Raw genomic sequence first — 27871 nt, forward strand, 5'->3', positions numbered from 1 at the left:
AATGCCTACTATGTGCGATGCTCTTGGTTAAACTCCACGGAGCTGCAGAGATGGACAGGACTGAGCACTCACTTTCTGGAGGAGGAATCACTCAAGCAAGCAGAGCAGTTCATTATGATTTGGGAGTGAACGAGGAAGGGCAAAGGGAGTGGAAATTTTCTTATGATGGCATTTGAACCAAGTCTTGAAGGTAGAAAAAAAATTTAATAAACAGAAAGGAGGAAGGATGCCGCTGACTAGCATGAGAAAAAGGCCGTTTGTGAATTCAATGCTGGGAGTGTGCGGCAGGCTCAGGTAGTGACAAGAGATTTAGCTGCAGATATGCAGGATTTATGCAACTGCGAGCCTGGCAGGGGATAAAAGTCAGGGCTGGACAGCAGAGCGCCTTGACCGTCCTGCTAAGGAACAGAAGCTGAGCTTTGGGGATTTGATGCTTCACGTGGGCATCAGGGAGGGGGTGAAACAGTAAAACCGACTCTAGGCAGATGGCCCCGCGGCAGTGTGAAGGAGGGATTAGAGAGGCGAGAAAACAGGAAGGAGATGGTTAACAGCCTGCAGTAACAGCTCTGGCCAAGGCGATGCGAGGGAAGGGCCTGCTTGTGCTCCTGTTAGATACCAGTGGAGAGCTATCTGCATTTTACTTCTCAGTAATGGTGGAAAAATGCCCGATCCCTTTATTTCTTATCTTACTAGGTAAGAAATATTACTGACCTGGTCGACTTTTAACCACTTCGGTCTCTGACACAGGCGCAGAGGGGACCATCACATTTCTTCTGTGCTCTCGCTGGTGTTGGGAAGAGAACGTGATATAATCCGTTAGTGTGAAATCATAAATGGAATTCAGATTATTCTTGGGCAGGCTTCTGACTTAATGTTTCTAAGCAATAGCTAGAGTTTACATCCTCTTCTTGAGAAAAAAAAGGTTCCCTCTGAAGCATGTACTAAAGAGAAAGGCTGAGAGGATTGATTTTTTTCCCCAAAGAATCCATAAATATTTACATAAGTGCAAGTTACAAATCTGTGGCTTCGAGATTATCGAATTTCATTGCTTTTACACTCGCAGCATATAAATTTCCAGCAGACATTTGCTGGTTGTGAATGCTCAGTCTTTGGAGAATTGTCTCCTAGTTTGTTTCCTTTGCTCTTGGAAAACAAATCTCTCTTGTGCTGTCTTAATGCTCTCACTTATGGTTATGGATTGGTCATTGGCAGCCATGGTCTTTGGCCAAGGGCTTCATCGTGATGGACTGCTTGCTAATGGGGGCACTACCTCTCAAGCCGAGAGGCTGCTTTTAAAGACCCTTTTGGTTACGCAATAATTCTCTCCAGAAAAGAGCCCTGAGGCGGTGGCGAAGTCTTTGCAGAGTTTGTAGGCCAGTGAAAAAATACTCCAAAGGTCACGTCCCTATAGCAGAGAGGCAGGTTCACAGGTCTTTCCTAAATACGGGTGTTGCATCTGACATTTTGCACACGGACAGACCTCACCTGTTTTATTCTTGGCTTCTCTTTACAGAAATGTGCCTGGGGCAAGCTCACTTCTTGTTTTGCTAGTCAGAGCAATCGCTGCCGAGTAAAGCTTTCACTAAAATTCATTCTGAATTTTAGCATTACTAGATTTTGGACTGGCCTGCTAATCTCAGGGATCTAAGTCTACATATGTTGAATAGCAAATTTCTTTAATGTACAAGGGACAGGGTCATCTCGGGTATCCTGCATGTGACAGGCAGTTAATGGTAGTTAATACGCATTTGTGGAATTGGGGACTAGTTGACCTGAAAGTAGTTCCTGTCAAAATAATTTCAAGATTTGTCTTTAAATTTGAGAAGGTGCTACACAAAAAGTAAAAAAAATGAGTTTAAAATTCCTGACAACGGACCATGCCAAGGACTGGACTTTATGCTGATATGCTTGGGTAGATTAGGTACGTGAAGAAAACTTAAGATTACAGAAGACTTGCTTCCAGAGAAACAAAGGAGCCATTTCTTTCTTGTCCTGTGACTCGGCTGGGTACAACCTGGTCACTTTCAAAGGTAGAATTGGTGGTAGGTGGGCTTAGAACTGGATTTAACCTCCTCCTCAGAACCGAATCTCTGGCCAGCCTGACTGAGCGAAGGGTTAGCCTGTTGTCTATTGCAATAACTGACCATGGTCCTGATGAGAGATTCATGATGAAAACTCAGCATGGGGGCGGGGGTGGGGTTCACAATAAGCAAGCAGTCTGAGGCCGCAGATCGAATGGTGTTCGTCCCGTCAGATATGTATCATTGGACAGGTCTTCAGGCGTGGGAAAAGGAAGCTGTGTTACTAGTCAGACGACTAGAACAGAGAGATGAGACAAAACCCTAGAAACGTAGAGTTGGAAGCCTTGCTGTCTGGGCATGAAGAAGCCCAGGTATTTTAACTGGGGTATCAGAAAGGACACATTAGCAGTGAGGCAAACAAGCCCTGTCTTAGATTCAGGTAATAGCTCCTTAGAGAGCCCCTACATCCAGCCAGGCTTAGTTGTGGGGTCTGTAGGGGAGGCCTGACACTGGGTTTATTTTATGTCGTCTAGTGTCTAGCAAGATGCCCGACAGCGTAGTACTCTCTGAGTAATGAATTGCAATGTGAGTGGCGCGGGTGGTATTTTGAAAATGTAAAGAAGCAATGAAAACGTATGTAAAGTTGGATTTAAGTTTACAGGGACAGTTAAAAACAGCCTTTTACTACTACTGAGGTTTTATCATCGCTAAGATAGGCAGGCAGTAAAGGACTATGTCAAGAGGGGTCCTGAACTTACTCTGGAGGCTGCGTAGTCTGGGGAAAAACACATGGGCTGTGGTTTCAGACAGATCTGGGTTTGAGTCTCAACTCTGCTAAACTCTGTGTGATCGCAGCCAATGACTTCACTTCTCTGAACCCAGCTTAGTCACTAGTAAAATATGGATGCTATTGCATTCCTGGAAGGGGTGTTGTGGGGATTAAATGTATTAATGTAAGTTACAGACTTAGGTGGTGCCTGAGACATAGTGGGCCATGGGAATGGCAGTTCCCACAGAAGGTCCCGAAAGAACCATGAAGGAGAGAGGCGAAAGGCTTTTAATGCCTTGCTGTGGGATTTGATGACTCTGATGGGCCTCATCCTGAAGCGCCCTGTGTGATGCGATTCTTGTTGATGTAATGGGCTGGGTTGATGTCCTGCAGATCTGATGACAGGACACCCACACCCTGTCACCCTCCCTGCCAAGATGGACTGTACTCATTGAAGCCTCCACTCCCTTGTTGACCCCTCCACATGAGTGTCCCAGTGGAATTTGCTTCATTCACATCCTCCTGGAAAAATCAGCATGGGCGCCTTGTAGTGGTCATGTTCTTAAGGGATGGACTTTGTCTTCAGAGCTGGTGTTCAGCCACCCAGGCTAACCCCACCTTTCTCACCCTTTGTCCGGCCATCCAGTTTTCCGTGTTTCAATTTCCTGTTTTATCGATTTGAGTTTGTGTCTTGACCGTCCTGGTCTGGAGGAGTGGGAGAGCACTGAAAATAAGAAGCAGGCAAAGGGGTCTTTTTTCCCTTATTGCCAAGACCCTCCAGAAAATTGAGACTAGTTGCTGGAGTAAAGTTATACAGCCAGGTGTTTCTTCATTAAGTCACCCACAAAGGCAGGGCTCATGGGGCGATTTTAGGTTTTGGAATCCTATCGTCATGGATTGCATGAAATGCCCCCTTCTATACTTTTGCCCCCCTCCATACTCCCCTTTTCTTCTTTCAGGTGGAGCAGAGGGGCAGGCAGAGTAGACATTTATAGATGATCTGACTGACTTGTTCTACTGAAAGTATGACCAGGCTATGTTCAGGTGGACAGGCAGGCTAATGTGGTGGAAAGTGTATAGTCTAAATCGAATTCGTGCTGGCCTTGGCTTTGACCCACTCAGTATGACCCACCCAAAGATCTTGTCTTTGTCGGGTCTGGTTGTCACTAACTAAAGGCAGGCTAACGTGGTGGAAAGTGTATAGTCTAAATCGAGTTCATGCTGGCCTTGGCTTTGACCCACTCAGTGATCTTGTCTTTGTCGGGTCTGGTTGTCACTAACTAATATTTACTGAATGTTTAGTATGTTCCCAGCAATGAATAGACGCTTCATATATGTTATCTTGTTCAATCCTCACTACAATCTTTATACATATGTGTCATTATTCCATTTTATGTTTGAGGAAAATGAGGCTCAGCGAAGGAAATTAGTGGCTAAAGATTTTCCTAAAGCCGTAGTTCTTGCTGTTGTGTCTTCTATTGCTATTGCTCTTACCAAACCTCACTACCTGCTAATTACTATTGTCCCACTACATTCATGTGACATGTAAAGACATTTGATGTCTCTGGAAAATGATGTGTCCTGCCTACTTCACAGAATTGCTTTGAGAAAGAAGAGTTTTAAAAAGTACTAAATCTTTTACAAATGTAAGAAAATACACTAATGTGAAGTTTGCATAAAGAAAATGAAAGTTGACAGGAATAGCAGAAAAAGAAACAAAAAAGGGTAAAAGAGAGAAGGTAAATAGAAAAATCTTCACCTATGAATAAATAAGCCCTAACCATATCTAATTACTTCACATGTGTTGTTTATTTAAACTTCATAACAACTCAATGAAGTACATTCTAGTGCTATTATTATTTCTGATTTACCAATGAGGAAACTGAGGCACAAAGCGATTAAAAATACATTACACAAGATTACCTACTGGTAAGCAATGGAACTGGAATTGAAGCTCGATAGTCTTAGCGGGGAGCATGCAGTTTTAACTCTGATGATTTGACGTTCTGCCATACAAGGGCTTTCGGGCACATTAGGGCGAGGGGCTAGGGAACCCATTAGAGGGTCTCTAAATTCATTTTTTCAGGTGCAGTGTCTACCATGAAGGTACTGACGGCTAAGGTGATTTCTAAAGGACTCGTGGGAATTGGCAATAAATAAGACAGGAAGCTTAGGGAAGAACATCATCAGGCAGAACCTTATTAAAGAGTTCGTGATTTACCCCGGAGGGCAATGACGGTTGTACGTAGGAGAGTGCTGCGCTCAGCTTGGAGTTTTAGAAACATTACTCTGGCAGCCATGTTGCCCATGTGGCAGGACTCGGGGGAGGACGGCGTCGTGGGTGAGAATAAAGGCCATGGAGTCTGACAGACTCAGTGGTCGGCACTGGGGGACAGGTGACTTAGCCTGTCTGAGTCTTGATTTTCCCATTTTAAAAATGAAGAATAATGACAACATCCACCCAGTAGGGTTGCCAGGAGGATGAAATGAGAGCTGTTTTGTACTGATCAGTGTTTCGTAAAGATCAGCTCTTCATACTGTGAGCTGTTCCAAGAAAGCAGTTAAAGATGATGATGATGATGATTTTGGCTCAGATGGTGCCAATGGGAATGGAGAAAAGTAGCCAGATTTAAGAGAAGTAGAATTGAGAGAATTTGACCATTATCAGATGTGGGTGATAAGAGAGGGCTGGGAGAGAGCTGTGAAAGGGAGGGGAGTGGTCGAAAAAGAGGCAGAAAGCACGAAGGAGTGGAGGAAGGGGTAGCAAAGAGATGTAGGAGAAAAAAGCATGAAGGAGTGGAGGAAGGGGTAGCAAAGAGATGTAGGTCCTATGAAAATACCTAGCAAAGGTGTAATCTAAGGAGAAGATATACAAAGGAAAGACACAAATGAGAAGGAAGTCATAGACTCAATGCAGGAAAAACCCACATAGTCAACGTTCTTTATGGAGCACTATTATATCACACAACAATCAGTAAGGCAGGATGTTCTGGTTATGGCATTTTTTGGATGGGTGCCTGTTCTAGAGTTTGTGCTTGTAAGATGTTCATACTCTTGAGTTTAGAGTAGAAAAAAGGTGATATTTATTTTCTTGCACGAATTCCTTTTTGGTAGTCATAATTTCTCATTAACTCATCATGATTGGAGTCTAGAAATTAGTGTGTGTTTTTTGAATAGTGAAATATATATGTTTTATGCACACTATATCTTTCAAATTTGTTCTTTTTCAAGATTGTTCTGGCTATGCTAGGTCACTTGCATTTACATATGAATTTTAGAATCAGCTTGTCAGGTTCTATAAAAAAGGCATCTGGGATTATGCTTGGGATTGCAATGAATTTATACATTAATTTGAAGAGTATTGACACTTAACAATATTAATCCTTGCAAGTCATGAACTTGGAATGCCTTTCCATATATTTAGGTATTCTCTAATTTCTTTCAATGATATTTCGTTGTTTTCAGTATATAAGTCTTACACTTATTTTGTTAAGTTTATTACTGTTTTATTATTTTGATGCTATTGTAAGTGAAATTGTTTTTTAATTTCATTTTCTGATTGTTCATTGCTAGTATATAGAAATACAAATGAGCTTTGTACATTGACTTGTATCCTACAAGTTTGTTGAACACATTTATTAGTTCTAATAGTTTTTTAAAATTGATAATTCTTTAATATATTTTGTATACAAGATTATGTCATCTGAGAATAGTTTTACTTGTTCCTTCCAATACGGGTGCTTTTTATTTCTTTCTCTTGCCTAATTGCCTTGGCTAGACCTCTAGTGAAATAGAAGTGATGAGAATTTATATCCTTTTCTTTTTCCTGATCCTAGGGGTAAAGAATCAGCATTTCACCATTATGTATGATATCCATTGTTTTTTGTTTTTTGTTTTTGTACATTTCCTTTATCAGATTGAGGAAGTTCCCTTCTATTCCTAGTTTTTTGAGTGTTTTATCATGAAAGGATGTTAGATTTTGTAAAATGCTTTTTCTGTGTCAATGGAGACAATTGTGTGTTTTTTCTTCATTCTATTAAATTGGGATATTATATTGATTGATTTTCAGATGTTACACCAACTTTGCATTCTTGGGATAAATTCCACTGGGTCATGGTATATAATTCTTTTTATATGTTTCTGGATTTGGTTTGCTAGTATTTTATTGAGGATTTTGCATCTAAATTTGTAAGAAATGGCGGTGCATAGTTTTTTTTTCCCCTTGTGATGCCCATGTCTGGTTTTGGTATCAGCGTAATAATGGCCTCATAGAATAAATTGGAAAGTGTTTTCTCCTCTTTATTTTTTGTGAAGGGTTTGAGAAAGATTGGTATTAATTTTTCTTTATACATTTGGTAGAATTCACCATTGAGGCTATGTAACTTGAACTCTGTGGGATTTTTTTTTTCTTCAAATTACTGATTTAGCCTCTTTGCTTGTTATAGGTTTATTCGGATTTTTTTGAGTCAGTTTTGGTAGTTTATGTCTTTCTTAAAATTTGTCCATTTCATCTAGATGATCTAATTTGCATACGGTTTTTCATACTGCATATACTTTCAAGTTATTATAAAAACAAGAATGTCATACTTTTTGAAAATCAGGGCTTCTGTAAGACACAACTGCTTAGCCCTGGGATAATAATAACTATTACAGAGTGTTGATATGTGCTGGGTATTTTGCTGAATATTTTATATGTGTAGTTTCAGGTACTATATCAACGAGGTAGGTGCTATGTTATTCTGGAAACAGAGGCTCACAAAGGTTACGCAGTTGGTATGTGCTGGGATTGGTGACTGCATTCAGATAATGTGGACACTTAGAGTAGACTTGGGAGGCGTCCTGAGTCCCATCCTCTTTAAGCCTGATTTTGGGAGGGGAGAGATTCTGGGGCCACCTCTGTATAGGAGGAATGCAGGAGGTGCCGAGGACAGACAGAATACTTAGTGGAGAGATGGCAGGACTCCGGCAGCTTCAGGAGGGCTTCAGAAACCCTGGGACTGTGGCGGCTGTTGCAGAGGTAGAAAGCAGGAAAGGAGGATACTTTGAATTTCTCCAAACTGTTCTCTGGAGTCTGACTTAAGCTCAGACGTAGAGGGGGAGGGGGGATGATAGGAGCTTGCACTGAGGCCTCAGCACAGAGTCTTGCAGCTCGATCCAGGGCAAAGGGTGCTGGAAATGTGCTTGATGCAGTTTCTCCAGCCTCCAAGATGAGAGGACAGCCTCTACCCCACATCTTCGGAAACATGCCATCAGGCCTTCCAGAGCAATACTCGTGGATTTGTGTCAGAAGTGTATTTTTAGGACTCACTGGTACTTAGGTTAATTTCTCAGGTGCAGAAATATCCTCACAGCGCTGGCACATCGATTGTTCTGCTCTGTTCTAAGACTGTCCTAGTATTTAGGGGCAGAGGGCTCAAATTCAAGTCCTGGCTCTGCCTCTTAGCGGTGGCGTGACCTCAGTCACAGTTCTTTTCCTCTCTAAGTCTCAGATTCGTCATCTGCAAAATTAGAAAAAAAGACATCCATTTCATAAATCATTCTAAAAACCAAATTAAATGAATGTATGGAAAATGGCTTTGTAAACTGTTAAACTCCACAAAGGTTAACAAATGGTTCTTTTTTTTTTTTTTTTTAATAACCATATGGAAAAAGCCACTGAATGAATAATCTCTTGCATGAGTGTCCATTTATGTCAGCCTGCTGAGGTCATATGGTGTGGCTTTGAAGTGGAGAAAGTGTGACTGTCAGGTTTTAAAAAGGAAGCAGAGAGACTGTATTTCTCTTGCCTCTCTGCAAGGCCGCGAGCACAGCTGTAAAGGCAATGATTTCACAGAACCTGCAGCACCTCTTTGGGGCAGAAACAGTCAAAATAAAGACAACTGAGAAGCCAGACTCAGGCCAGCTGAAGAAATGAAATAAAAACAGACCCGAAGGGCATAACAGCACCTTCATTTATAAAAAGCATCATTAATATAAATTATTAATATAGGTTCTTATGTTCCTTTGGTGGGTCTTTCTAGTAAATTCCATCTAGTTATTACCTGATCATTTTTATCCTAAGTACACGACTGAAAAAAAAAAAAAGCCCTAAGGTTTTAGCTTGATAGCTTGTGAAAATTGAGAATGATAATGTTTCTCATATCTGTCATTGGCTAGTAGGAAATTTTCATGATTATCTCGGGGAAGTTTCAGTCTTGAGAGAAAAAGAAGTTGGGGTGGTGGAAAGACCGTGGGCGTCAGGATTGGCAGATGCCTCTGTGGCCCCTGGCTGTGTCTTTAGGGAGGTTGCTTACCTTAGAATTTCTCATCAGTAAACTAGGGAGAATATGATACTTTTTCCATAGGGTCGTGATGAGGACTAATAAACCGCAATAAATTGCTGTCTTCCTGGCTGCTTTTTGATTTAGCTTTGCGTGCAATAGGACCAACAGCCCTTAATTGGGAAACATTTCCAAACAAGTCCTTCCGCCTCATCCCAGGGATGCACTGGATGGCATGACTTCTTTGTCCAGGGACATCTGGATTCTGAGAGCTACCCCAACGGGTGGTCAAATGACATCTTTCTGGTCCATTGACTCCTCTAGGCAATTCTGAGCCCCTCTGAGCCCCTAAGTTGAAGTCTTGCAAATCTGAGTTGTGATCTGGGAGAATTAGTAGTCACAGTAGTTCTAGGCCTATGAGCATGATTAAATATTCCTCAAACATAGGCCACTGTGTCGGTCAGGGTCCCTGCAGAATAACGAGAGAAAATGGACTAAAGGGATTACTTCATAGCTGCGGGCAGGCCTACCAGGGTGTAGCTACAGCAAGGAGCCATTCCTACCCCTGGACCTGGAGGGGTAAGGGGGCCAAGAGAAGAACCCACTAGACAGGGTTTAGCTGTGGGTTCTTCCCACAGGGTTTAGATGAGAGAGAGGCTGCCTGCCATATGTGGAGACACACAGCCACTGCCACCCAAACCCCAGCAGAGAGGCAGTGCAGGGAGGAGACACCTGACTTCTCTTTTCTTCCAACCTCCAGTCAAAGGATCTGGGGGAAGCCTCCTAGGACGCAGAGGGGAGCAGAGAATAGGTCTGGAGGGGCAGAGGAAGGCCATCCAGCAGTACTGTCCTCTCAGTGAAGGAGGGTCATTAGGACTGGCTGTGGCATTATGGCGGCTTACTTACTCCAGGCCCTGGATGTAACCTTCTATTCCACCCTTTCGTCTGTTTTCCTGCCCTTTGTACATCCGAAAAGGAAAAGATGTCATACTTCTCAGATTTGGCTCTGCGAAGCCCCGACCCCTGCTTGTTGTGCATTCTTGGGCACAACTCTGGAAATAAATATTTCAGTAGAGCACCTGGTCACAAAGACCCATTGAGGATTTACGAAAACAGGTTACTGCTCCTGGTGATGTTTGCAATTCTTTATTTTCCTTTGTAGACAGAGGAGGAATTATTCTTGTGGGGTGATAAGAGCTGTGCAGAAGTCACCCTAGATCATATCAGCCAACCCATTTGTCAGAATCTCCCACATTGCTCACTTTTCGGGCTACCGTTGAAGTTATTAAACAAATGCAGATGTTCCCTAGGATCAGTGACAGAGAAAAGGCATCATCAGCCCAATACCCATATCAAGCTGGCTAGGGCAGCATCCTAGGAAAGAGCTTTGGTTAACGAGAGAACATATCAAGAGAAGCAGTAGAAGGCACTTGGAAATGTTTGCTCTGCTCAAAGAGAGGTGGGGGCTAGTGGGCAGTTTTGAGTGGTCCTGCAGATATTCAAAACTCTGCCTTGTTAAAGAAGGATTATACTTCTTCAGGATGGCCCCTAGGATGGGAATGAGCCCATTGACTACAGGTTACAGAGAGATAGGGTTTAGTTTCCTATGAGGAGGAAGTTTTTAAGCAATGAGCAAATGAAGATGGGCAAGTGGCCTTAGAAGGTCATTATGTGCTTCTGTGAGGAGCAGTGTAAGTCAAGGGTCAGAACTCAAGAAGCCGTGGTAGCGAGCAGATCCAGACACAGAGCCTGGGAAGAGAACCTGAGGCAGTGTCCAGTGTCCTGAATAGAAGTCACAAGTTGCTGATCAGGAGAGTTTACTAGCAGAATAAATATGAGACCCTGAACTGCTATGGCAGACAAGCCGTGGGCATGAGGCGATGGGCTCATTTCTGGGATAGAGTTTACCTGTCTCAACCTGTTTCTGAAGGCCAGTGCCAAGGCCTGTCTACTAATGCTGCTGAGTCTCTTAAAGATGGTATCCAGTCCCTCATCCCTGCAGGTCTTCCAGACACATCTGGATAGTGAGTGCTTTGGAGTGTTGTTGAATAGACTCAAGCATCAGATATGTGGTTGAACAAAATAACCTTGACCACACCTTCAATGAAGATAAGAATAGGCTTTGATTGGGTCTGGCACTAGAGACATGGAACATGGAGTCTTATTTATCTAAGATAGGGACAGATCAACCAGGGATCATTGGCAGTGGTTTGGGAAGGCACCAGAGTAGGGAATAGAACGTGTTAAGAATAATAGCTTAATTTCACTTTCCTAAATCGTGGCTCCTACAGGTAAATTGAGTCACTCATTCTTCTGTGCTCTCATAGTCTTCCTTGAAACTTGATCTCTTTTTTTGCATGGATGTTTAACTGTCCGCTTGGAGGCATGTAGCAATAGTTAACTGTATTGAGAGCTTGCCATATACTAGATGATTTACAGGCAACTTCTCATTCAATCTTCAAAACAAATCTATGAGTAGTTATTATTATTATTCCTATTTTGCAGATAAAGGAACTAAAGTTCAGAGAGACTAAGCAGCACATCCAAAGACATGCAGCGATTAATGGTAAAGAGCAGAGCGATAGGGTATTATTTCTTGGGAACTATGTCTTTTTTTCATCTAGGTCTCCCCAGTACCTAGCATAATTCCAGACAAGGTGGACTTCCAGCAAAAATTGTACTCGATAAATAAGTGGATGACCTGAAACCCTTTTGTGCTTGCCACACAGTGTGATTGATTATACATTCTAACAAATACACATGCAGACTTACCGAATCCTATTCTATGCTGGGGGAAAGATATAAAGACAGAACGACATCAGAAAATTCTCATTGAAGAAATTAGCTCAGACAAGTAAGAGTTTGATGAGTAGTCCTGAAATTATAGCTTGTTGTTTCAATATATGGAAATAAGTAAAAATTAGGACCTTATTAATTTTTTATTAAATGTATCAAGGAGACATTGGTTAATAAAATTATATAAGTTTCGAGTGCACAATTCAATAATACGTCATATATATTGCATTGTGTTCACCAAAGTTAAATTTCCTTCTGTCACCGTATATTTGACCCCTTTACCCATATCTACCTCACATCCTGCCCCCACAACTTTTCCCTCTGGTAACCACTAAACTGTTGTCTGTGTCTATTTTCGTTTGTTTGACTTATTTGTTTGTTGTTTTCAGTTTTATATCCCACATATAGGCGAAAGCATATGGTTTTTAACTTTTTCTGTCTGGCTTATTTCGCTTAGCATGATAATCTCAAGATTCATCCATGTTGTCACAAATGGCAGTATTTCATCTTTTCTTATGGCTGAGTAATATTCCATTGTATATATGTACCACAGCTATTTTTATCCAGTTATCTATCGAAAGGCACTTTGGTTGTTTCCATGTCTTGGCCATAGTGAATAATGCTGCAGTGAACATAAGGTTACATAGAACAGCCAGGAAATATTGGACAATCTGCCTGCAACCTAAATTGGGGCTGTACCAATTTACCTTCCTACCAGCAATGTACGAGGGTTCCTTTTTCCCCACAAATTCTCCAACACTTGTTGTTACTTGTCTTGTTGATGATAGCTATTGTAACAGGTGTGAGGTGGTATCTCATTGTGGTTTTGATTTGCATTTCACTAATAGCTAATGAAGTTGAGCATCTTTTCATATGTCCGTTGGCCGTTTATATATCTTCTTGGAAGAAGTGTCTCTTCAGGTCCCCTGCCCGTTTTTTAATTGGATTTTTTGTTGTTGTTGAGTTGTATGAGTTATTTATATATTTTAGATATTAGCCCCTTTTTGGAGGTATTGTCGGCAAGTATCTCCTTCTATTCAGTTGGTTGCTTCTATTTTGTTGATGATTTCTTTTGCCGTGCAGAAGCTTTTTCATTTGAAGGACCTATGCACTGAAAACGACAAGACGTTGTTAAAAGAAATTGAAGAAGACACAAAGAAATGGAAATATATTCCATATTCATGGATTGGAAGAAACGATATAGTTAAAATGGCCACGTTACCCAAAGCAAAATACAGGTTTAATACAATCCATATCAAAATCCCAATGACATTTTTTAAAGAAGTAGAACAAAAACGTCATCAGAATGGTGTGAAATCACAAAAGACCTCGAATAGCCAAAGCTATCTTGAGAAATAAGAACAAGGCCGAGGTATCCCACGGCCTGACTTTGGTATACTTCAGAGTATACCAAAAAATGACAATAATCAAAATGGCGTGGTATTGGCTGAAAAAGACTCAGAGACCAATGGAACAGAATTGAAAGCCCGGAAATAAACCCTCATATGTGGGCAAATAATTTTCTACAAAGGAGCCAAAAATATATAATGGAGAAAAGAAAGCCTCTTCAATAAGTGGTGCTGGGAAAATTGGAAAGCCACATGCAATAGAAAGAAAGTAGACTGCTCTTGGTCACCATATACCAACATTCACTCAGAATGGATCAAAGACCTGAATATAAGACCTGAAACAATAAATTGCATAGAAGAAAACATAGGAACTAAACTTATCTTGGATTTTGGATTTAAAAGGATTTTATGAATTTGACCTCAAAGGCAAGGGAAGTAAAAGCAAAAATAAATGAATGGGACTATATCAAACTAAAAGAGATCAAATTTTTTTCTTTTGTGCCATATAAACATAATAAGTTCATACATGAATAAAAATTAGTGTCTCTGCCAATGAATGATACTAAACTACCATGCTATTCTTGCTTGTTACTTTTGTCACCATGAAATAAACTATATTTACATGATTATTTAACCATATTCTTTTTAGAAGTTTTAGATTCAGATTGCATAATGGAAATAAGAGCTGACAGTTACATAGCACTTACTATGTGCCAGGCACTGTTCTAAATTGTTTACATATGTTAACTCCTCGGATACTTACATACTGTTTTATTCTTATGAGGTAAGCATCATTAGTACAAGAAATGAAGAAACTGAGGCACAGAGAGGTTAAGGGATGTATTCAAGGTCACACAACTAATTAATTAAAGAACCAAGATTTGAATCTAGATACTCTTAAAGACTAAATACTTCTACAGAGCTGTGATTTTGTGAATGTTTGTTATATGCCTCATTCAATCTTTACCACAACTCTGTGTAAAAAGGACTGTTTTGTCCCTTTCCCAACCGAAATGAGACAGACAGGCTTAGAAATTTGCCCAAGATGCAACAGACAGCTGCAAAGGGCAAGGCGGGCTCATGGACTCTTACTATGTCCTTGCCATCATCACATACTTCAAATAGATTGATTTTATCTTACATCGAACTTTTGATTTATTTTGTACACAGGAAATCCATGTTCATGATAGGAAAAAGGAAAGTATAGATACACACAGAAATGCATAATCTCATTGCCCAGCGGTAGCCACTGTGAAGCTCTTCACGTTTTGGCACCTGTCCTTCAGGATACGCTAAATACATAAAACCATGACTTGAGGTGAAACATGACTTGTCTATTGCCAAAGTTTTCTTTACCAATTTAGTGGATAAACTGAGTCTTTACATTTAAAATATTTACTCAGGTCTGTGAAAACCAAACCCAACCAAAACAAATCTAACCCATTGAGCTATAAAAATTATATTTGGTGCACTTTCTCCACTTCTCCCCAAATGTTCTTTTAACCACTAACTACAAAATATGCTATTTAATAGTCAAAGCAAAAAAAGATAGTAGCTGAGATTGTCCTAAATTTGATTCTATGGGATCAAAAAGGCTTCAATGTCTTGTTTAAAAGACAAATTAATGTCTCTTCCGACAGAAAAAAATTACGATAATTTTAGCTAATATGTATTGTACGTTTACTGTATATCAGACATTAGTCTATATATTCAATATGTAATAATGTTATATATTTGTATTAATTCTACATATAAATCTTTAAAACAAGCCTATGAAGTAGGCATTGTCTCCATTTATCGATGAGTGGGCATGAACAGAGAAGTTAAATTTCCTTCAAGGTCACACGGCCATCGTCTAAAACCATGCTGTGTGACCTCAAGCTACAACTAACGTGGTGACTGAAAGAATTGATCCCGAGGTCGGCGTTCACACTGTCGCATTGCAGGCCGGTGTTAGCTACGTCACAGAGGCTGTTTATTCTTTGTTTTCTCGCTCGCTCTCATTCTTAGGACAACATTGCCATTTGGAGCCTGGGGGAGTATATATTTATTCATGCACGAGATGGGCTGTGACGTTTAGTGTACGAGGCAGAGAACACCTGCTCTGTCTGTTCCAGCCTCCGCCGCAGTCCTGGTGTGCCTTTAACCCTCGCCGCTGCCCCAAAGTGAGTGAGTGATTATGAGCCTCATGTTTCCTGTGAGGACTGAGAGGCTGAAAAGTTAACTGCTCGAAATCCCTCTCTGTACAGCCTGGAGTTCTTCAGGGCTTCTCTTGACTCTTAGACTAAATCCTGCTCTTGGATGGTTTGAGGCCCGCCTGCTTCTTAGGGATCCCTGCGGGCCTTCTCGTCCTCACCCACCACCCTCCAGTCTCACCAGCCTTCTGCCAGGCCCTCACGCATGCCAGGCTCTCCGCCTTTGGGGTCCCCTCTACTGGAACGCCATCTCTCCTTTTCTCTTCAAATGGCTCATTTGGCTTCTCAGGCCTCGGCTCACATGCGGCCTGCGCGGAGAGGGTTGCCCGACTGCCCCTTAAAAAGCTTCCTCTGTCCACTTCGTCTTTATCGTATCACCTTCTCTATTGCTTTCTATGGACTTTGCAAAAAGGTTATTTTTCTTGGTCACTTGCTCGATTTGTGTGGTTGGGGTTTCTGCTTGCTTCTGCTCTGTGAGAATGGCGACCCCATCGGTCTCCTTCACCACCCTTTCCCCGCAAGGCACCGAACCGCGTCCTCCAGAGACATTTGCTGGAAGACTGACGAGTCTTCTGGAGGAAGGCGGGAAATAAGGGAAGCCAGTGGCCCTTCAGCCACCTTAAAACCCTGACTCTGCGCTGGGCTTGGGCGACATGGTTTGTGCTCTGCTGGCCGCATGAAGCAGCCAGCCCGGTCAGGAGTCTGGGGTCGGTGAGCGAGTGAAGACAGAGGCCACCGTCCGCCGTCTGGAAAGGCCCAGTGCTGGGCCTATTCGTCCAGATGTTCGAGGGAGTGTCTCATTGTCACCTTCAGTCCGTGACCCCGGCCTGTGGCAGGAGACTCTCTTACACCTCGAAGATTCCTGACGAGTGCTCGGGGCTGTGCTTTTATGTGGCTCATGCACACTGTGGAACTTGACTCCCAGGAGCTTTATTTTTGTTGTTTATTTTTGCTTTCTTTTTCTCAGCGTAGCTCACTGAATTGCCCTTTTCAGAGGACATTTAGACATCCAAGTTGACTCACTGTCCAGCAGTGACTTTGAGCAAATTCTCTCGTTCTGAGGAGCCCACTGGGTGTTGGGCGGCTGAGGGATGAAGCTCGCCGGAGGAGAGAAACCATCTCTCTCCTGCTGCTCGTTCTGGAGCTTCTTTGAGTATTACCAGTGAGAGAGGCATTGGGGAGTTGGCTTGGGTGTAAGTACTGGTGCGTGAAGGGAAGCCCGAGGGTAAATGAACTTGGACTTCAGGGCGCATGCTGATAAATCCTGGCCTCCGTCACCGCAGGCGTCGACCGCTAACCATTGGTTTCCAGCGTGAGAGGGCAGCCTTAGTCTCCCCATGTGTGGGAAGTGCCCCGTGGGGCTGTGTTTTGTAGGCAGTGAAGTTAAGGCTTGCCCAGAAAAATAACATGTTTTCCTTGCCTGGTGCTTGAGCTGTTTGCCCGGTGACTGGCTGATTGGTGGTTTGGGAAGAAAGGAGACATTGGTTAACTTGGGTGTCCGGAGGATTTTTTGTGTGTGTTTGTCTGAGTGGTTGTTTCTGTTTCTTTGGAAACAGTAGAGGACAGATGAAGAAATAATGACGATGCTACAACTTCCAACTTGCATTCAAGGTCCCTGAAGCATCTTGCAAACATTAGCTTGATGTCACTATGTAAATAATCCCCTTACTTCGAGAATACCAGAAATCTTTTGATGTAGGTATCATGAAGGTGGATCGGAACACTGAACGTTTGGGAAATAACTGGGAATTTCGCCATCCCAGCTCATATGAGAACGGCTTTGCCTGGCTCTGCTCCCTTCAGAGGCGCTTAGTGGAGAAGATAAATCAAAGTTGTATCTAACCGAGGCTTTTTTTCAGCCTTGATGGAAAATGCTTTTCTGAGGTTAAAAATGCCCAACACAAAGGATATTGTAGGACGTGGGGGAGATATTTTCATTAAGTAAGATTTTGACTACTCCCAAGTATTAAAAAACTCAAAAATTTATTAGGCTTTCCACACATACAGACCTTTCTGCATTGAGAGGTGACCTGCTTTCAGGGACAGAGGTCTCGGGCTGTTCATCTTGACCTCCCCAATGTCCTGGATTAGGAAATGTTGCTCTATTACTGAGATGTCAGCTCTCCATTTCCCCAGGTCGTTGAAATGACCCGATCTGCGATTGTGCCGTGACGTCCTCTGTTTCACAGATAACTAACTCTTCATGCTCGTTTTGAAGTATTTTTATTAAATACCCCACGGGATATTTTGGGAACAAAAATGTGAGAGAAGAAAAGAGAAAATAAGAAAGAGCAAGAATAAGAAGAAGCATAAGATGATAAGGGAACATGTAATTTGCTAGAGAAAATTTAATAACAAAAGGAAGATTTCTTTTTTGATAGCCCAGGGGGATAGTGAATATAAAAAAAGTCACAATCGGTATCAGTCTTATTTCTAATGACTCTGGTTAAGCCTAAAAGCACCCACTGATAAGGAGGCACTGAGTTTCTCAGCTTATCCCAGGCACCTTCTAAACTCATGTTTTTCTACCTTCAGTGTGTCTAGAGTGTGCATTGCAAGGAGACTGCAGCCACGCTCAGGTGAGGGGGCGAACTTACCTGGCAAAGAGCTTTACCTGCATTTCTGTGGTCGGGAACAATGCTCAAGGAAGGCGGACGCATTCAGGTGCGGTTCCGGCTCTGACTCTTCCATGCTCAGGGTGAGGTGTCTGCTGTTCCCTGGCTTCCTCAGCCAGCAATAGCCAAATTTATCCCAGAGTCAAGTGACCCATTCCCCAAGCTCATAGGTCGGCCGGTAGATTGCAGAGCTAGAGTTTGAACACCACGGACTCCAAAGCATTTCTTGACATCATATCTCAATTAGAAGACAAAAAATTAAGTCTACTTGGGCGCCTCCAAGTCAAAAGCTAGTAGATAAGGTTTTGCTTGATAATTGCTAGATTATCAGAAAATCATAGAAAGTCAGAATCTCCTTAAAGATCATCACCTCCAGCATCCTTCAGTATATTTAATCTCTTTACACATGCCGTCAGGTGAAGACATAACTGATTGCCATCCTGTACCTTGATGTATAAGCTCCATGTGCTTATACAAGGTGACTCTATAATAAAAGCAGTGACCAACATTTCATGGCACTTTCCCAAATATCATCCTATTTGGCCTTCTCCATATCTATCGTCTTTTTTTATAGTGACAAAAATAATGTTCAGAGAAGTTAAATAACTTGCCCAAGATCACACAGCTAGTGAGCGAGGGCGCTGACATTTAATTATCTATTTTCTAACATAAAATCTGGCCCCCTGGCTGCAATGTTAGGCTTACCCCAATTAATGCAGTCCTATGGAGATTGAAAGCAAAATAAAGCCTAAATTAAAACAAACAAAAAACCTTACTTCTAGTATTAAAAAATTGCTCTAAGTTTGTGTGTGCGTGTGTGTGTGCTTTGAACTGACATCTTTTTATGAGAAATAGTTAACTGTGGAAGATTACATGGCACCTGATGTAGTTAATGATGCAGCCTTGCTTTCTCGTGCATGGCCTCTGAACTCTCATAGCGCTTTGCTAAAACTACATTTTGGCCTTTAACATTCTGTCTTCCACCATAGACATCTGCACAGGCCTTGTCTCCCTATCGGATGGTCAGTGCTCAGAGAGCAGGGACTATCTTTGTGGCGCCTTCATGCTTTTGTCGTGGGGCCGAATGCATGGTGGGTGCTCTGTGATGACGTGCAGAAAGAATGAATGAATGAGACCAGTGTCCTTGATTTCTGATCCTACCCCCAGTGCAGGCTGAGTTGAATCACTTTTGAACAAGTTCTGCTTGACGGGTAATCAATCATTGTCCACAGGCCACTTTCCACTAAGCAGCCTGTGAACAATGCCCTGTGAAGATCCTTGAATTCCCTCGTTGAGCAGCTGCAATTAACTCAGATTTGGGGGCTCGCCTCTTCCCTTCCCCTTGACTCAGCCTTTCAAAGGAAACGTCTGATGAGCCTCCCTCCAGATCCCCTCTGGGTGCTGTGCACACCCATTCCCCCTTTCGCTTTCCCCCTCGAAAGAGTCCAGGTCCAGGGTTTTTCCCAGGACCTGATCTACACCCTCTGAGCAAAGAGACCGCATTCATGCTTAAGGAGGGTCCTAGGCTGTGGAGAGCAGGGGCATTTAAAAAATCCTCTTCCCCTTTCCATGCTGATGTGGAGTGTTGACTGAAAAATGGTGCTGTTGTCTGGAGGCAGAGCCCTGGGGGACCGAAGGAGCTGGCCCTCGCATTCGTTTGTGAAGGGCTCGGACCTTTTGATGAATTGGGAGTCTGGTACAGCGCAACCTCTCGTGGGTGGTGGTTCAAGGAAAAGGCCTTTTCTTGCCGTGTCCTTTTTTCAGGGTGTTTTAGAGGATTCGTAGGCTTTAGTGAGTGACTCTTTTGTTTAATGGGAAGTGGAGAAATACATTAAGGACTTTTCTAGTCTATGGATACAACTTAGTGATCCTCAAAAATACAGCTTATTTCTGCACTTTTAAAATACAAGTTTAATGATCCTTAACTGTGGTGACCTTGTGCCGAGAGGTGGACTGGATTTTCTTACTCTGCCTTCTTGTGGGTTTGGCATCCTCCCCGAGGTACGGTAGGGACCAGCCGTTAGTTTTGAGTCTCAAACTAGTTAATGGAGATGAAATAATCTCTGTAATGTGTGTGCATGAATATATACCTGTACTCGCATACATTCCAACTGCCCAAAGAGAAAACTTACTAGCCCAAAAGAGAAAAAAACCTTAAGTATATATGCATTTGTGTGTGTGCGTACATATATGTGTGTATATGTATATATGTACATAAACATATATATCAAACGTCATACATTATATATAAATATATAAATAAAAATTTTTGGCCTGTTAAGTTTCCTCACTGAGAAGTTGATTAGGAGACCAATGTTCCCCAAATAAGCATTCTATGAATTGCTATCAGATAGTACCGGCAACATGAAAACAGAATTTAGAAGCTTGTGGTGTTCTCTACTTAAATTTAAAAAAAAGAAAAAGCAAAGGAAAGAAAAAGCACATTCATTTTGATGGAACTATCTTCAAATAGTATAAACTCAATGGGCAATTATCAGGAATAAAAAGGCATCTGAGCAAGAGCCATTTTTCCGCGTTGGGCCAGTGCTTTCTTTTGTTCCTGTTGAGTAGACACTGCTTAAAACGATGTGGTGATTTAACTGGGTGGTGGGGGCTATAGGCAGCCAAACTAGGTAATTCATCTAAAAAAACCTACTCTAGTTTATACTCCCTTATTCATCTGAGTCCTCGATGGATTGACCTTGAACGGGTATGCTTGTGCTGAGTTAAAATTTTGGCCACAGTCCCCACCCTCCCTCCCCCACAATGAACAGGGATGATAACTTCACATACTGTTTTGAATATTCATAAAGTTTTTATTGGCACTGAGTCTAGCCTCCTCCTAAGCTTCACTTGGTCCGAGGTTTTCCGAGCTCTTTGCAAAGTGCAAAGAGGTGGGTTTCGTCCTTTCTTTTCATCTCCTCTGCTGTGTGCTGACTTTGATTTTATTGTTTCGCTTTTACTCTTACCTGCTTCTCACCTCTAAACCATGACCCAGTGGGGCTTATGCTGTTATTACTCTTGCAAAAGCTGCACTATTGGCTGTTGGGTTGGGAGACTGTGGCGTTGCACAGGGCTGCCCATCCAGCACGTCATGGAATCTTTTATATCTCTGACCCCCCAGTTGAATGTCAGCAGTGTCCCCCGTAACAGAGGCAACTGAAAATTGACTCAGTATATTTCCAAATTCCCTTACTAGGCCACGAAAGGAAATTATGCCTTCTCTGGGAAGACAGATGAATGTGTGCCTTTTGCTAGTATTTAGAAAGGGGACCTTATTAGGATGATGGCAGACTCTTCAGATGACATAAGATTTTTGCTTCGACATGGCCTTTAAGTGACCTGCTAACACCGTCAGATGTTCACATGCTTGACATTTGCAGCATAGTGTGTTAGGAATCTGAATCAAGTCTTTGAGTGTATTTTTACCTTGTATTCAGCTGACACCGTGAGATGGCGCGGACTCTGAACACGACTGCTCTGTCCTCTAGATAGAACTGGAGAATGCCTAGTTTTCTTCTGGAGTCAAGGGAAAAAATCACCCAATTCGACACAGACATTCTCAGATGTCTTTTAATAGTAAGTCAGTAATGGTGATTTTAAGATTTAAGAGTAAAGACGAAACAGCCTCTTACCAGGCCCTGTAGAAAGCAGAGGTCTAGCATGATCATCACTGTCTTTATATATGTCTCACATTTTGTAGCTCAGATTCATGCGCAAGAAGAAAATGTCTCAGATGATTTGTTGAAGATTACTTCCGCCTACACATTAGGTGGACCAAATGTATATTGTTGCTGGAGATACGAGGATACAAAGAAAAGCAATTCTATCCAAATCATTCAAATGTGTGAAAATAAAACCCAGACCAGAAAGTTGTGTTTTCTTTTTCAGAATATTTTAAAATATTGATTTTACGTAAAAACAGTTTAAAAACCAAATGCACCCAAAATGTACTAAAAATTATCCAGAGGCAGAATAGTCTACTGGGAATGTGTTATAATTTTAAAGAGACAAGTTTTACGACAGTCGAGCAAAAGAAGAAAGAACCGCGCTGCTGACCCTTTCCCGATTTTCTAAAGGCAAACTGATTTTGACCATTTCGAAGAAAATACCTAGTTCTGTAGTCAATTTCTATGCTGTCATAGTATTTCCTCTCAAGATTTCATGGGGCAATTATTTTAAATTGCAATGGAAGACTTTCTGGAAAGGTAAAGATGACAATGTCAGTGAAATCTCTGATCGCCTCTTGTTCCAATTTTGCTTTTTTTTCTTTTCTTTTCCTTTTTTCTCCTTTTGTTTTCTTTTTCCCCATTTCCTTTTCTCTTCAGTTTGAATTGGGAGCAGGTAAGAAGGAAAAGTTTGCTGCCTTTCAGCATGTCTTCTGAGACTGTCTTCAGCCCCATTAGAAACAAGCCGTGATCTGGTTACCTTCCAAATTTCCTTTCAAACCTGAGAATCTCTACATACATGTCAAATAAACTTTTCTTGGAGGTGGGGTATATCCTGCAAAAAATGTATTGTGCAAGAGGAGGAACAAGGACCTAAATACACACAGTCAGGCACAGACTCACGGACTGCAGTGACTTATTCTCCGCTGCCTTCAACACCCAACACTAGTGCTTAGTTAGCAAGTGTTTCAGAAGTATTGAACCCGTAGGTAGGAAAGCTGTAAGACAGGACTGTGTGAAACCTAAGGAGAAATTAGCTAGCAATTTTGAAAAGAGGACTCATCTCCAAAGAAACATATGGAAAACTTAAAAAAAAAAAAAAAAAAAGAAAGAAAGAAAAAAGAGGAATCTAACATATGAAAACCCAATCCTACTGGAATGTTTTTTCATACACAGTATAAATGCCACATAAATAAAACCACAAACCTCTGCAGAAGTACAGGAGAGGATGTGAGTCCCCAACACTCTCTCCTGTTCGGGCCTCGTTTGGGAAGTGAAGCCTGGGTGAGCTTCCAGAAACAAAGCTATTTGGAAATCTTTCCTCCTGGGAACAGCGGGCTTGGTTCAAAGGGAACTTTGGACAGTCTCTTAGCATGATGCACTGTGGGAAGTAATCTCAGAGAGGTCTTCGATTCAGGGTGTGACATTCTGAACCTTTGGGATACCAGTGGATGGTGAGCATCTTTTCAGGGCAGTGACCTTCTGGTTTGAATGGAATAGTAACGTTTAACCACAGCGGTACGTGTAAAGTGAAGGACTTCTGGAGAGAGAGTCTGGCAGTGAACTGCCCAGTAATACACTCAATTCTCGCCAAGTTCTGGTGAAATTTTCACTTAGAAGGTACAGACAGTGCCTCTCTCACTCTTGTTCCCTGTGTAAATCTCTGGTTTGAAAACTTTGCAGCATTCAAGGCGTTTCAAGCTTCAGGGCTGAAATGTCACTTTAAAAGCAGGGTTAAAAAGGTCACACAGCTGCAAATAATAATAGCCCAATGAAATTCAGATTCTAGCTGCAGCCCACATCAAGAATAACACTGAAACAGGAAACAAGCCTACTAGATCTTTTTACCAGTAAAGCTAGTAAGAACACATCTGATAAATTGTGTGTGTGTGTGTGTGTGTGTGTGTGTGTGTGTGTGTGAGAGAGAGAGAGAGAGAGAGAGAGACAAAGAGAGTCAAAGAGAGACAGGGAAAGACATACATAACAAAACAAAGATACAACCAGAGAAATAGACATATAAAGAGAGAGATAGAGTTTTAGAGAGAGGATATATAGAAAAACCAAGAGAGAGAGAGAGAGACATACACAGATGCAGAGTGGGATACAAAGACATACTCAACAAAATAACTAATTTTCTTGGACTGAAATTCGAGGTATTTATTTTTCATTTTGAAGTTATAATATTCAGGTTTGAAAAATAGAGCTATATTTGAAATAAAAGATTTTACTTTTATTTTGCAATGAGCTACCATTAATTACTTTTTCAAATATCTCTTTAAATGGTCTCGTTTTATGTTTTACTAAGATGATCCTGTTTTACAGATGAGCAAATAAGATAGTGAAAGGGACAATATCTCTCCCAAAGAAAGAAAATCTTTGCCCCAAGTTGAATACATAACTCCTTCCTAGCAGCCAGCCATGTGTTGGGAGAACCATGCTGCATCCTTGCTTTTAAAGTAGAATTAGGCATCTTAGAATAAAATAATGTAGACTGTGTTGTTCGTGAATTTTTATTGGGTTATTATTGTACGTGGGGCTTTTGCCTTTCTGACCAATATGTTGAGAGAGATAGTTGCCTTTTTTTTTTTTCAGAAAGACTAAGTACAAATTGGCTATGCCCTTAACAAATTTAGTTAATAAACTATCTTTGTTCCCAGAAACAAAGTAAAACTAATCTGGATTATCACGCAGTGTGATTAACTCAAGATGCTCCTGTTTGTCAGCTGTTCCTGGCTTTTTGGGAAGGACCAGTTTCCTCCTCTAGAGCCCTTTTAGCAGCCTAGTAAGCTCGACAAGGTAGCAGGGCTGTTTCATGTGAGTCCTGCCAAGAAGACTCTCCACAATCATAGTAGGGTGATAAATGCCGACAGATGTTGTTAACATCACTATTAACATTCACACCCCCTCTTTCAGATCTATAATGCATTCATATCCAGATTAATAATACCAGAGCCGATTGGGGTGTATCGATATTATGATTAGTGCTTATTTATATTTAGTTTCAGTTTGCATCTTTGAAGTCCCATAACTTTTGGTGTCAATAACAGTACATGCCACATTTTCAGATTCAAACGTTTTTAGAGTTTTGCTATTCCAAATCCCATGCTATTGTATGTCTCTATCAACTGTTACTGGGGGAAATTTGTGCCATTCCACTAAGATTAGAGTTTAATGTTTACTAAGGATCAGTAATGCCTTCCTAGTTAGATGGGGAAGCACCACTCTTGACTGATTACAGCAAACCAGATGATATAGGTTTTTTCCCTTTGGGTTCGTTGTTGCCTTTCAGTTTAAAATACATATTTACAGTATTTTGTGCAGAGTATCCAAGTTTTTAGTAACATTTGTTTTTTGCAGTGTTTGCCCTTCATGAAATGGTAGTTCCAAGGATATCCCTAAGTAGCTGGCAAAGACTTTGAATGGATTGCGTCAGCCATTGTGGAAGATTTCCCATTTTACACCAGGAGGAATTTGAGGGGTCAAACACTGAACAATGAAAGAGATTCTTGCTCATTGCGAGGCCAGAGGAATCCAGTGGCAGTTGAGGGTTTGAATTATAAATCAAGCCTGTCATCTCCTTGTCAACTACGAAAAACCTCTGCTCACTTTATACACTGTTAGGGTTTGTTATTAGGGTTTTGTGTTGTTTTCCAAAAATTTGAAGGGAAATTAGACTCATGAGGCATTTAAATGAGCATTGAGTCTGAACTTTGGAAAAGAGGAACGAAAAATAGTACTATTTAGAAACTTTTAAATGATTAGATAGTCTGCCACAGTTATGACTGCATCTAATCAGAGTTACGAGGTCACTCAGTGTTTCTCAGAGGGCACTCCGGGGGGTCAGAGTAGCCCACACATTGCTGACAGACTGGACTTTAGTGGTTTTGAGGTCTATGGCATATTACGAAGTTGAATTTATAATGAATTATTATATTTACATATGATATTTAATTAAAACTGGTTTCACCTCATTGTTTTCATGAAAAATAACTTGGATTTTTTTTTTTTCCTATTAAATCTGGTGACACTTCTTTTCTGGACATAACTGGGAACAGGTGGAATGAGTGGCCTGCACAATCTCGTGCTTTGCTGAAAACTTGGTCTGGGCCAAAAATTTGAGAACCTCTCCCTTGGGAGTAGAGAAAAGGCAAGCCGTTTGGGGTGCCTTATTGTGATGATTCAGGATTCATTATCCATTCCACAAATGTTTATTGAACACCTACTGTGTCAGCTCTATGCAGCGGAGCCTGGGGTATGGTGATTGCCAAACACACTTGGTTCATTAAAACATCTCAGCTAGTAAAACAACTGAATGGGAAATGAGAGGATGGGGCCTGACTTCTGAGGACCAAATGCAGAACAACCTGGCCAAAATCACGTCTGAGTAATTTGCCCTCATTTGATAGGTGATAAAAGAATATACGCAGGGCTTTAGTATGAGTCTGAGAGAATAATTATTACAATATGTGCTAGGAAAGAACCGTAATAATAGACCATAAAAGTATGGACTATGGCTCTTGACTAATACATCAGACCAGATCATACTAGTTGATAAAAGTAATGAACCCTGCATGGTAGCGTAGTAACATTTAGTGAAACTATCACAAACGCCCACACGGAAAGGAATGAGCAAGGGTGTGCTGTTGGCAGAGGACTAAATGTGGGAACTGTAAAGCCTCAGATTAAAGCAGCTGAGGTTCACACACCTATATCTCCACACCCACTCACCTCAGTTAAGTGATTAATAAGTTTTATTAATCACCTAAAACTTATTTTAGCAGCTGCCATTTTACTGAAGGACCTTTATTTCAATATCATGTTGCCAAAACATTTAGCTCACAGGATCCATAGTATGTAATAAATTGATACAGATTCATTTATGTTTAAAAAATAAAATAGTAAAATGACAGGTGAACATATTGATGACTAAACTCTAAACTATTTGAGGGCAGACTCTGTGTTTCTCTGATCAATTGTATTCCTCTCAATGTAACATCCATACTGTGAAGGATCACTGAGATAGGGTAAATACAGATGGAGCTTGTTCTGTCTCTAAGTACCAGCATCAAAGTATAATTCCATGATATTTGTTGCAGCTCACATGCAAATTATAACTAATAATTAATATAAGGTAGCTAATGTTGATATCAAGCAGAATTGCTAAACTGTTACCATTATGAGCCTCGATTTATGGGAAAAGTCAGCATTTTGATGGACTGGGTTTGGGTCAGAGTTGTGATTATGGTAGGAAAATACTTTTTCTTCATACTGGCCCGGCTCAGTCAATCTCTTTCCTCATTTTGGCTTATAAATGAATCTCCTTTAACCTTCAACAGTCGTCCTTCCAATCTTGACCATTTCTATTAGTTGGCCACTAATCTAATTGTTATCGCCAATTACTACTTTCAGATGTAGGCTATAAATGCATTCATATGGAACTTTCCCATTTTACTGTCATGTAATCTTAATATTGTTTAGTAATATTACTAATATTGGTATTCTTTTGTTACTTTGGCAACTAAAGTTCTTATGTGGTGTCCAAGACAGACTCATCTTATAGCAAATTCTTTTTTATAGAGAATAGTTAGTATTAGAGCGAAGTTCCAGGAACGCTTTCCATAAAACCCTCTCCCACTTCCAAACACGCACATTTAAACACACAGATCTTTCTCCATAATGTGGAAATGTCTTCCAGGCCTCCTAACCGATCAGTGTGACACGGGAATGAAGTATATTCAAACCCCGATTGTAAAGTAGGGGAAATTGAGGCCTGAAGCATTAAGTGACCTGGCAATGGTCAGGCGGATCATGGCCACAGAGACAGAAAAGTTCCAGGAAAGCACTTAAAAAAATTTACTAGAAAAACAAGGCATATTTAATTAACGACTAACCCAATTACCCTGTTGTTTATCCTATCTTGGATCAAAATCATTTTCTTAGCTTTAAAGTCACCTTTTATTTTGAGGCTTAGAAGTAAGTTATCAGCATTTACAGAAGAGAGGAGGGATGCTCTCCATAATTGATGGCAAAATCAAATGAATAATGGGATATGACAAGTTATTTTAATTGCTCATGACTTTTTTCAGACAAGGGCAAGTGGAAAGCTTCTAAAGCTATTTGTGTTTTTTTTTTTCCTCCTTCTAAATATAATAGAGTAGAAGAGTTTAAACAATATGGCTGATACAGGAAAGCTGTAAA

At 41.2% G+C, this 27871-nt stretch overlaps 1 protein-coding gene across 4 annotated transcripts in view; it reads left to right on the forward strand.

Annotated features, from left to right (window-relative positions):
* CREB5 (cAMP responsive element binding protein 5) overlaps positions 1-27871 on the forward strand; it is a 380590-nt gene that overhangs the window by 40332 nt on the left and 312387 nt on the right. Inside the window, exon 1 of one of the 4 annotated variants that reach the window (XM_025046871.1) lies at positions 17955-17969. The exons of the other annotated variants lie outside the window; for them this stretch is intronic. The gene's annotated coding sequence lies outside the window, so the exon portion shown is untranslated. Of the gene's footprint in view, positions 1-17954; positions 17970-27871 lie in introns of those variants that run through there. 4 annotated transcript variants of the gene reach the window in all.

This window comes from Pteropus alecto, unplaced genomic scaffold (genome assembly GCF_000325575.1).
Source record: "Pteropus alecto unplaced genomic scaffold, ASM32557v1 scaffold21, whole genome shotgun sequence".
In the NCBI taxonomy this organism is placed as follows: Eukaryota; Metazoa; Chordata; class Mammalia; order Chiroptera; family Pteropodidae; genus Pteropus; species Pteropus alecto.